Here is a 12050-nt window from a genome sequence, read left to right on the forward strand (position 1 = left end):
GCCCCGCGTACTCGAGCTGTTCGGCTGCGCTTAGAGAGTGCAGAACGTCAGCGCGGCTGGGTCATTGTTTCCGCCTTTTAAACGCAGTGTGGGTGCTTGAGTACGGTTACGTGCAGGACCCAGCCCGGGCGTTGCCCTCTATAGTCTTTTTTGCCCTCTTTTCTCTTTAATTTTCTTTTTAAAATTTTCTTACAGTTTTCCACCAAATGATGTCCTTTTTAATTTGTTTAAATTCAGGCAGAGGAGTTGTGGTTTGATGCAAAGGGCACAAGTTGGCGTCCCCATTCGTAACCAGCGCCTTCCTTCCTGTGCGTTGGGGCTTACTGGCGGCTTGCTTGCTTTGTGTGGTTCCGGTGGCCCGCGAAGACAAAGTGGAATTGCCCTCCCGCGGGGTTGGACTGGACCCCGGCTCACTCTCTTTCTGTCGGGCTCTGTCGGTGCCTCTTGCTAGACCGTAGGGTACTTACTCCCCGGGTTGCGGTGCTCTTCGGTCCCAAGAATTGCGCTTCGTTTATGTGTTCAACAGGACATGTTTTACTTTGTGTTATGTGCATGTCCCGTGATGCCATGTAACTTCTATTTGGCTCTGGAATTGCATGTTTACAGGCCAGCTCACTGTTGCCCTTACATCCCTGCGCTACAACCCACGTCCAAGCCCTTATTTTTCATATGCCTCAAGTCCATTAAAGTTTTCCGTTAAGGAATGCACCCTTTGGATTGTTATTTAATGGTAGAATCTCTTATGGCTTTATAATGATTGATGTCAGATGCTGTATACTAATTGAATTTCAAAATGCTAGGGCGGGGAAGATGGCTCAGTGGAGTAAGTGCTTCCCAGGCGAGCACAAGGCCCTGAGTTCAATCTCCGGTTCTGCCAAAAAAAAAAACTAGAGTAACCTCCTACAGGCAATTTTAACGTGTTCATCAGGGGAGAGGACAAAGCACAAAGTCTAAGTTTATCTTGTCTGAGTGCACGGACTTGCCTGTGAGTCCATATTGCTCAGGCTTCGTTTTACTTTGAGAAGTCCATAAGGGAAATGGAATAGGTACAACTTTTTTTTTTTTTTTTTTTTTTTTGGTATTTTAAGGAAGGGTCTGCAGGATGTTCAAAATCTCACTACTAGGTCGGACTCGTAGTGATCCGCCTCTTTACAGCCTCCCAAGACCTGGGATTACAGGGGCGTGCCGCCATCTGAGGCAAGCACATATTCTACTGAGCTATCTCCCTGGCCCCTGGTACAACTTAATTTTTAAGAAATCTTGTAGCCATGACTATAAAACTTAACACTTAGCAGTAATTATCTTGTGTGGAATTTATAGAGCAGGTATTTCTACTACTCTCTTTAGATGTCAAACTTGGGTGCTCGGGTTGTTTTTCAGATGCTGATAAGAGGATTAATACACCTTCATGAAAAGATTAATAAATTTTCCAAGCTAAAGATAATTTTACTGTATTTTATAAAAATAACATTTATAGGAAGTTTAAACAATATGCAAAAATAGAAACTGAAAACACCGAAAGGAACCCCCCCATTGCAGCTGTTGATGTGTTGTAAACATATGGTTGGGGTGCTTAGAGATGTGTGACCTTTCCCAGGACTTACTGTCACCACTCTTGTGACTCAAGTGTTGTGGCACTCTCATGATCCTGGATGTTGAAATACAGCATCCTTTAATTTAGGGCTTACAGAATTCTGTTGTGTGAATATATTTTTAAGCTAGTCTCTGATGAACAGTATTAGTGTTCGTTTTGTCACTTTTTGCAAAAACTTGACTGTGCACACCCATAAATTTGTGTTAAGTCAAAGGGAAGCAAGCAGTCCTACCTTCATTGTGACAACAGGGGTGACACTTGCTCAGTTGCCTGTGTCCAGTCCTTTAGGGGCGTTAGGCAAATACTTCTCAGAGAAACTCATCCGTGAAGGGCCTCCCCCCCCCAAGCCCTTTCCAACATGCAAGTGCTGTTGTTTTGGTGGGTGGCATTGACTATTTATTTTGCACTTGGCAAGTGTGGCACTGATTTGGTACATGACCTGATATTGTTCGAGAAGCTTTTTAAGAACTAGGCAATGTCCCCATTCAAAATAGGAAAGTGCAGCCCAGTGGATTTGCCAGTGTGCTTGCAGCGGGAATTGGGAACTTAAAACCTGCTCTCTTGGGGCTGGTGAGATGGCTCAGTGGTCTAAAGCACCCACTTAGAACAAGCTAAGCTTAAGCAAAGCACAGGGACCACAGTTCAATCCCCCAGCACCACATGCCAGCCAGCCCCGCCCCCTGGTGGGCTGAGCTGGCCACACACACAGAAAATAAATAAATAAATAAAATAAAAAAAAAGAAACCTGCTCTCTCACACATAGACTGAGCTCCCACCTGTCTGCTTCACCAAGGAACCCTTTGTCTAGGGTGGAGAAAGGGTCTCCCTGTGGTGCTGGGAGGTGGGTGCTGCTGGCCACAGGGGCAGGATCAGGAACAGCCAGCCTGCACCAAGAGGACTTGTCCCTTGAGGAATTTTGGACCCTCATCCCCATGGAGAAGCTTCTGCAGAACCTAGGACTCAGGATTTGTTTGATTTCAATTTTAAAGTAGTTGTGTTTTCACTTTTACAATAAGGAAAAGTGGTTTTCTCTTCAGTAGTAAAGAATCTTTTTTCCTTGTTTCCCTGGTGCTGTAAGGATGAGTTCCAGGAAGTTGCTAATTTTTTGACTATCAAATTCAAGTGCCCATGGATTTGTAAAAGTTGGAACAAAATCTGCTGTTTGTGCCTTTAGGCTTAGGACTTTTCCACTTAAACTCCCAAACGCAGCAGCAGAGAAAACTGGCCTCCTCCACTTCCAGGGAAGGGAAGAGTTCTGCTGAAGTACAGAGTGAATTCCTGACTTTTGAGTGTGCAGGGTCCCTTAGGCTGTGGGCTTCGTAGGATCCAGCTTCATCTCTAAGAGCAAATGCTTGTTTAAAGAAGGCACAACCTGAGCTCAGGTGATAGCCATCGAAGGCCCTCTCCCTGAGTAATCAGGTGGAAGTGAGTGAAAGAGGCAGAAGCAGCTGGAAAGTGCACAGCATACAGCAGCTCTTCTGTCTGCAGAATCCTCCCTGGAAGAAGAGAGCACGTTGAGGGGCAGCCCTTTTAAGTCACGTCCTTAGAACTCTGCTCCATGACCAAACGCCAGCTAACTGCAGAAAGAACTTGGGACCTCTGTAGATTCCAGAAAACCTCTGGGGACTCCAAAGGACTTGCATTTATTTAGGGTGTGTCTGTTGATACCATGGTGACAAAGATTCATTCAAGGTTTTTATCCATTTTAAATACTTTTACTTTAAATAAGTCCTTACATATTTTGATAAGTAACATTTTATGGAAATTACTTTATAAGTTTAAATAACATTAAGAAAGTAACATGTGGGGCTGGACAGATGGCTCAGTGGTCTAAAGCACCTACTTGAAACAAGCTTGGCAAAGCACAGGGACTGCGGTTCAATCCCCCAGCACCACATGCCAGCTGGCCCCACCCCCTGGTGGGCTGAGCTGGCCACACACACAATAAATAAATGTAATAAATAAAAATAAATAAATAATTTAAAAAAAAAAAAAGAAAGTAACATGTATGTTTTTACAAACCTGCAGTTTAACTGATAACTGGATTCTCAGGCCTGTTCCCACTTCAGGTGGTGCTAACACTTAGTTTCTGGAGAACTTTCAGAACTGATTGTGAAAAGGACACCTAATGTCTGAGTGTTATGCAGATAGCTTTGACCTGTGGACCTGAAAGGGCTCTGGACCACTCTTTTGAGAGCCATTGCTCTTGATAATGATTGAAAATACTTTGTAGTTATTAAGAAAGTGAGCTTAAAAAAAATATTTGACTTTACCAGAAAGTAGGGCCGGCAAGATAGCTCAGCAGACTAAGCACCTGCTTACGCAAGTGCAGGGACCAGGGTTCGATCCCTGGCACTATGTGCTCCGCCCCTGGGTGTGCTGAGCAGCCACAAAGACTGGACATGGTGGAGCACCTTATAATCCCAGTGCTGAGGAGGTTGAAAACAGAAGGATCACTATGAATCTGAACTGCATAGTGAGACCCTGTACCAAATACATAAAACAAGTACCAGAAAGTAGATTGTGTTTATGAAAAGTAGGCAGTGTCTTTGAACTGTGTTTACTGGCATAAGCAAATTCTTGTCTTTTGGGAAAAGTATAGAATAAGCATGCATTGTTGCTAGCAGTGCAGATGGTACTGGTGCTGCCTTTTCGCAAAGTAACGTGAACGTTGGCGGTGGGGCTCAGGGTGAGGCCAGGGTTCCTTCTGTGATCTTGTATGGAAGTTCCAACTGGGAATGGCCCTGGGAACGGGAGTATGAAATGGCACTTTGTATTTATGTACAGTTATGTTCTCGTGTGTCAGAATCTCACTGGATTCCAACTAGTGCAGCAGTGAAAACAAAACAGGCTGTACAAGGACTGATAATAACTTGCATCTGAGGCTACAGATCAGTGTAGGTCACTGATGGGGCCAACCAAGGAGAAGAGAAAGGGGCAAGTCCCTGGGTACTGGGGGGATAGGGACTTAGGCCATTAACCAACACTGATGTGCATAGAGCACCTAAAACGTGGACGTAAAAGCACCGGATGACAAGTAGGGAGTGGGAGGGAGACTCCTGGATGATCCAAATTACTAACAGTTGCAGGACCCAGAAGCTGCGTATTTTGCTTGTTGTCCTAGAAGTGTCTATAAAGGGACATTTTATGAGCCTTCACGGACATGCAAAAGAGCTAGTCACCCCAGAGACACGTTAGGGACCGTATTTCCTGATGAGCACAACTATGTAAGTAAAGTAGTGATTCCTGAAGCTCAGGGGTGACCTTTCCTTAAGAGTAATAGTCACCTGGACTCATCTTTGGGTCAGTAGACAAGAGACAGGAAGCCTGGCATAGGTGGCCACTTAGGAGGCTTAAGTATGGAGGCCTCAAATGGGCCCTGGCTAAGTCGTCAGCCCACAGGTGGTTATGTTTTGCTGTCTATAAATCAGCTTTCTAATTGCTGGACAAAGTACATGATCCCCACACAACAAAGGAAGTTCCTTTGGCTTACACACACAGAGGTTTCATTCCTTGGTTAGCTTGCCCCAAGGCCAGAAAGATCATGATGAAAGGGTGTGGTAGGGCAAACCCACTTGGTATATAGTGGCCAGAAGCAGAGTCCCTGAGAGAAGAAGGCCAGGGACCAGATAAAGACCCCAGTGAAAGGTGTTCCTCGCCCACCTATAAGCACCCAGGAGTGAGCTTTCTTAATCCCTTGGGTGGCTCCCAGACCAGTCAGGTTGACAGTTCAGCTTAACCCTGATAAGCAGTAATACCTAAGAAGTTTAGAACAAATGAGGGCTTGGGGTTTTTTTGTTTTTGTTTCTGTTTTCTTCAGAGGCAGGAATCAAACTCAGGACCTTGTACTTTCCAAGCCGGTGCTGTGCTGCTGAGCTGCTGAGTTGCTGAGCTGTATCCCCAGCCCTCTAACGGGGTTATTGATAGACTTTTTTCTCATCTTGTTTTCCTCATAACAAGCTTGCTGTATAACACAGTTGATTCACTGAAATAATTGTAATGGCTGATAGAAAAACTTTGAATTAGCATCTAAAGGATTTAAATGCAGTTTGTGTAGTTGTCAGAACTATGGATACCAAAATTAGAGAAGACGTAAGTCTCGTTTTCCCTTCTGACTTACACCTCTCAGCATGTGTGGGCAAGCATGCTTTTGTTGTGGCAGGTGTGTGGTCTCCAGGAAGAGCAGAGCAACCTGTGGCAGGTGTCCTACTGCTGAGGCAACAGTGTACGAAGTTTTTGGCATTTCAGGAGATTGTCTAAAAATTTTAGGAACATTCTTACTAGTTTGAATATTGTTCCAGGGGAAATTTTATTTGAAAAGTCTTATTTTGGCACCAAATATGGGAGCATACACATTTGCCCTGTAGACATGATGGGTGATTTCCTAAGGCTGCACATGGCACAGGTATAGGAACTTCATTATGGTTGTATGTAAAGTGTCTCAGACACTGATCACCAAGGAATTAGTCTCGCCCAAGGGTGGTACACACCTGCATTCTCAGCTACTCAGAAGCTTGAGGCAGGAGGAGTGATCACAAGTTAGAGGCCAGCCTGGGCAGCTTATTCAAGACCCTGCCTCAAAAGAAAAGAGAGAAGGGTATAGAGATAGCTCAGTATCTCCTTAGCGTGACCAAGGCTTTAGGTTTAATCTTCAGTACATTTTTTTTATTATATTTATTTATTACATTTATTTATTTGTGTGTGTGGCCAGCTCAGCCCACCAGGGGGCTGGGCTGGCTGGCATGTGGTGCTGGGGATCGAACCGTGGTCCCTGTGCTTCGCCAAGCTTGATTCAAGTAGGTGCTTTAGACCACTGAGCCATCTCTCCAGCCCCTTCAGTACATTTTTAAAAGTTGATAGTCTTAAGTTTCTGGAATCAGATATCTGTACATGATGCTGTAGCTGGTTCCAGCACATGGGAGGCTGAGGCAAGAGGATCACTGTGAGTTCAAATCAGCCTGAACCACATAGTGAGACCTTGTCGTAAAAGCAAACAATAATAAATGGACAGGATTCTATTACTTGACTTTCATCAGAGTTAAATTGGTAATAGCTAAACTTTCAAATGTATATTGATTGTAAAAATTATGTATCACTAATGCTTAAAAGTTTTTTAAGAAATAGTACGTAACAAAAATTTCTGGAGGCTATGTTTTGTTTAGGTGTTTAACAGTTCACTCTAGCAGCTGAATTGAGGAATGTGAAGGTTACGGCAGAGGAAGTGTTTGAAGTCCCTTGACCCGCAGCATAGATGGTAGCACTGCTTTGGGCACACCCAGTGTATTCTTAAACTACTAGGAATGGCCACAATCTTGCAGAAGTGTTTCATGAACTCGTGGCAGTCCCCACAATCATCTCTGGAGCTAAGAGGCCAATAATTTGCACAGTAGTCGCTTAGCCTTTTCTACTGAGCTGACATTTGCACATACGTGGACAGAGATACTCAGTGCTCCTCCCAGGATGCACTGGGCCTTTCAGAAGACTATATGCCAGTTTCTGTTAAGAATGAATGTTCTTGGGCTGGGGGATAGCTCAGTAGAATAAGTGCTTGCCTGGCAAGCTCAACGTCCTGGTTCAATCCCCAGTACTGCCACCAACAACAAGAAAAAAGAATGAATGTTCTTGGGCTGGGGAGATACCTCTGCAGTCTAAGTGCAAGGTCCCTCCCAAGTTCGATCCCCAGTACTGCATGTCGTGCCAGCCCTAAAACCAGGCATGGTGACACATGCCAAGTCTGAACTGCATAGTGAGACCTTGTATCAAATAAATAAAAAAATTTAATTAAAAAAGAAAAAAATGAATGTTCTTGATGAAGCAGTAAAATGTATTTTATTTTATTATATCATATTGTAACCCTCAAATGTACACTTAACCTTCTCTCTGAAGAAATGGCAGGCCCACCCAGAGAAGATGAGTTTCTCCTTGGGTGACCTCTGCAGTAGGACCCTTGGGGGCCGGATCTAGGAGCCGAGCCAGCCATCTTGAAAGAACAGCCTCACAGCAGCTTTCAGCTCACCATTTGGCAGGCATTTTCTCCAAAATGAATAATGAGAGTCTCAAGGAGAGCTACTACAGTTTTGTTTTGTTTTTTTTCGGAACTGAGCATTAAACTCAGGCCTTTGTGCTTGCCAGGGAAGCACTTTACTACAGTATTTGTGACTCAAGATAAAATTTGCACTTTGAAGCAAAAGTTAGAATTTTGGAGAAACTGTCACTTTGAGTTTAATGACTTCCCAGTAATTAAACATTAACTGGTGAGATCTGAGCTGACATTCGTAAATGCATTTCTTTGCTCTTCTCCTTTAAACTCAGTGAACCAGTACTTTTTTTAAATAACCCACAAGCATATAGATAAAAGTAACATTCGCCATTCAAGACAGACTAGTAAGTTTTAATGTAAGAGAATGAAAAAGTTCATTGATCCTGTTTCAGATGCCAGGTAGCAGTTAACTTTTGAGGGGGGTACCAGGGATTGAACTCAGGCTCTTGCACTTGCCAGGCAAGCACTTATTCTACTGAGCTATCTCCCTGGCTGTAGTTAATTTATGAAACTGTTATTTACACTTTCACTTTCCAAAGACATATCTGTGAGACACTGAGCGTTTTTCAGCCATTTCAACCAGAGGCACACATAATAGTGATAGAATTGCACATATGAAAATTCAGCTGTATGCTGTTAGAGGTGGGCAAAATATAAAGCATTCATTCATTTGCATGCTTGTTTGGTGGTGGTGTTACTGGGGCTTAAACCTGGGCCTTTATTCTGAGCTACATCACCAACATGTTCTTTAATTTCATTTTGAGACAGTCTCACTGTGTCTCTAAGTTGCCCAGACTAGGCTCAAGCTTGTGACCCTTCTAGAATGCTGGGATTGTAAAGTTCGATGGATTTATTTTTAAATAGGTAAATGAAGTATTTAATTCTTCAAATACTAATAGATACATCTCAAAAGCCCCTTGGGGTTCTCGGCACCCACTGCCCACCCTTTAGATACATCTCCAACCCTTTTTTATATTTTAAAACAGAATCTTGCTAAATTGCCCAGAATAACCTCCATCTTGTAACTTCTGCCTTAGGCTTTGTATTACCTGGAATTAAAAGCAGGTACCATGTGCCCAAACAGATTCTCAAATTTTAAGAATATAAAGGGGCCCAAGACCAAGAGACTGTAGAACTGCAGCTCAAAAAGTATGATAGTAAGAGGGTCTACAGGGTGTTGTGGGTCTCACTACACAGATTGGATTTGTAGTAATCCTGTTTTTCAGTCTCCCAAGTGCTGGGATTATAAGCACACGCCACCACGTCCTGTCTCAGTCACCATCTCCATGCACCCCAGGGGCGGGACCAGACTGCAGGCCAGGGAATTGAACATCTGACCCCTGTATCTGCCTAAGCAGGCGCTGTAATCTGCTGAGCTATCTGGCTGGCCCCACTTGTGTTTTGTTTTTGTATTTTCGAGATAGGGTCTCATTATGTAGTTAAGGGTAGCCTTGAACCCACGATGCAGCCCAAGCTGTCCGTGATTTCATAGCAGTTCTGCCTCAGCCTCCAAGGGCTAGGATTGCAGGAATGTCCACCGATTCTGGGAATATACGTGTTCTTATTTCACAAGCTAACTAAAATTTTGATATTTCTGTACTGGTAAAACACAATGAAAACTTTGCAGGCATTAATCTGATCTGTTCCAAGAGTCCTTTAGGTCACTCTACTTAACAGAAACAATTCTTTACGGATTTGTTTTTGAGCATTTTTTAAAAATTTAGTATTTTTTAGTTTTGATATCCCACCCCACTGCCTTAAGGACCGAACACAGGGCCTGTTGGATGCTAGGCAGGCAGTCTACCACTGAGATAAGTCCCCAGTCCTAATTTTTTTCAAGATGGGTTTTCTTTTTTTTTTTTCTTTTTTTTTTGGGGGGGGGGGAGGGAACCAGGGATTGAACTCAGGCTCTTGCGCTTGCCAGGGAAGCGCTTATTCCACGGAGCCATCTCCCTGGCCCCTTCAAAACCAATTTCTATTGGTCTTTTGAAAGGAGTAGTTAATGCTTTTTTTTTTTTGGGGGGGGGAGGGAACCAGGGATTGAACTCAGGCTCTTGCGCTTGCCAGGGAAGCGCTTATTCCACGGAGCCATCTCCCTGGCCCCTTCAAAATGGGTTTTCATTCTTAAGAATATTTGATTTTATCAGTGCTGAATGCCATGAAATACTAGAAATGTTTACTTCCAGTTTTCTCTGAGAAATGATTTCTGAACTCTGGAAATGGTAATTTTGAGGGTAGGTTTCCTGCATGGATAAGGTGATGTCGTGATGGTATCTTGTGGATAATCACTTTGGACACTGAGGGCTCTTTGGTCAGTGTCCCTTTAAAGGGACAGTGTCTCATTTGTTACTAGGGAGATGGAAATTAGAGCCAGGAAAGGAAGAGCTAGGATATGGTTCTGCTTAGGAGTACATGCTCCAGGGCCACAGTACGGAAAAAGATAAATATTTATAACCTGGCTAGAAACGGGAATCTTTCTTTCCCCTCTTTTATTGAAATGAAATCATGAGGGGCTGGTGAGATGGCTCAGTGGTCTAAAGCACCTACTTAGAACAAGCTAAGCTAAGCAAAGCACTGTGACCGCGGTTCAATCCCCCAGCACCACATGCCAGCCAGCCCCGCCCCCTGGTGGGCTGAGCTGGCCACATACACAAAATAAATAAATAAATAAACAAATAAAAATTTAAAAAAAAAAATGAAATCATGAGTTAGTGTTTAAACTAGGGTATTTTGCAGAGGGTCTAGAAGAAATGTTCTTTAAACATATATAAATGATTCATGTTGATTATTAGTAAATGTGAGTATATCTTCCTAATTTTTAAAATTTTCAATAAATGCTGATTAAGATGAAATATTAAAATCTTTACATACATGCATAATTTTGTTATTCAGCCTATTTTATGAATGTGTTTCTTCAATCAGTGCTGGGTTTCACTGAGCTGGGCCCATCTCACAAGTAGGCTCATGATTGGAAAGAAGCCAGCCCTAGTACCAGTCCTTGAGCTCTGTACTGCCTGTCTCCCCTGGGCTAGCCTGAGGCTCGCCACTCCTTTGGCAGGTGGGCTGCCTCCTGAGCGTACTGGTCTTATCTGTGGTTGGAGCTGAATCCTTAAAAGACTGCTGGGAGCATTTTCCTGACTCTTCAGCTGTCTTTGTAGGTCACTGCAGTTAAGAGGTTACTTGGAAAGTTTGGTCTCTTTTTTCCTTCATTATTGGCGTGTGGTTTATTTTTGTATCTAAAAGGTCTATAACGTGTTTTTCTTTTCCTGTAGGAGCTCACTCCAGGAGCAGCCTTTCGGCTGTCTAGGTGGCTGGAAGTTTGAATCCTCCCGCTTGTGGACAGTGACTGACTGCGTGTGCTGAGACCTGACTCTGGGACCAAGTGGCGGCGTCAGCCAGTCTGGTGTTGTGTTAGGGTTTCAGCAGTGTCCAGGCTATCAGTGATAAGATAAGGTAAAGCACACTACTGTTGAACAGGGGCAACAGAAGTATCTACACAAGTTGTGTATTTCCTACCATTAAAGTAGTGTTCTTTGTAAATAAACAAGTGAAGCATTCTCAGTACTGTAAGTGTTAGTTCAGAGTGGCCACATGAATACTGAACTGTTAGCAAGTTCGATCCAGTGCTTTATTTTACTGTTGGTTGTTTTATTGGTGCTTACATGTAAGTATATTGTATATTTTCTCTTGGATGAGAGCTAAGTACTGTAGAGAATTCTTCAAGAAAGCCGTTCTTGGGCTGGAGAGATAGCTCGCGGTTTAAGCACAGGCGTGGTAAGTGCAAGGACCCAGGTTTGATTCCCCAGTACCGCATGTCATTCTGACCTCGGAACCCCTGGCTGGCCACCAGATTTTGGGTGCAGTGGCACTCCCCTGTAATCCCAGCACTGGGGAGGCTGAGACTGGAGGATCACTACGAGTCCAAAATGTGTAGTGAGCCCTATACCAAATAAATAAATCAGATTACCCAAAGCAAGGCCAGCCCTGGGCAGCAGACACAGGTTCTCCCCAGCTCTGCATGAAGCCCTTGGGGCTTGGAGGTAGGAGAGTGCATCTACACCCTGCTCTTGGGAAGCCTAGCACCAGCGCTGCAGCTACAGCTTGAGTAGACGTTGACTGTTCTGTGGGAAGTAGGACCTGAGGTGCTCACAGATACGTCAGATTTGTACCTCCAGGGGTGGGGGGCAGGAAGCTAATGTGCCTGAAGCCCGGTGCCAGCCCTGCCACCAGCTGAAGAGTAGGCTGGGTACAGACTTGTTGGTTCTATAGAGAAAGCATTTTCTTGGATAGATTAGCGGTTATGATTAACTTGGTGGTTTGATAATCACAAGGCTATATGTATTTATAAGGAGGTAGCTCAGTTCTTCATCACTTTTGAGGCAAACACTGCCTCCAGATTGTGAGCTGTTCAGCCCT

The 12050-nt window shown here is 43.9% G+C and overlaps 1 protein-coding gene across 8 annotated transcripts in view; it reads left to right on the top strand.

Moving 5' to 3' along the window:
* The window catches only part of Dido1 (death inducer-obliterator 1), a 56228-nt gene that overhangs the window by 10665 nt on the left and 33513 nt on the right, over window positions 1-12050 (top strand). For 7 of the 8 annotated variants that reach the window (XR_002818740.1, XM_023704288.1, XM_023704289.1 and 4 more), the window contains exon 2: window positions 10907-11087. The gene's annotated coding sequence lies outside the window, so the exon portion shown is untranslated. The remainder of the gene's footprint in view (window positions 1-10906; window positions 11088-12050) is intronic. The other variant, XM_023704287.1, reaches the window with a different exon arrangement.

Source organism: Octodon degus, unplaced genomic scaffold (genome assembly GCF_000260255.1).
Source record: "Octodon degus isolate 3935 unplaced genomic scaffold, OctDeg1.0 scaffold00194, whole genome shotgun sequence".
Classification (NCBI taxonomy): Eukaryota; Metazoa; Chordata; class Mammalia; order Rodentia; family Octodontidae; genus Octodon; species Octodon degus.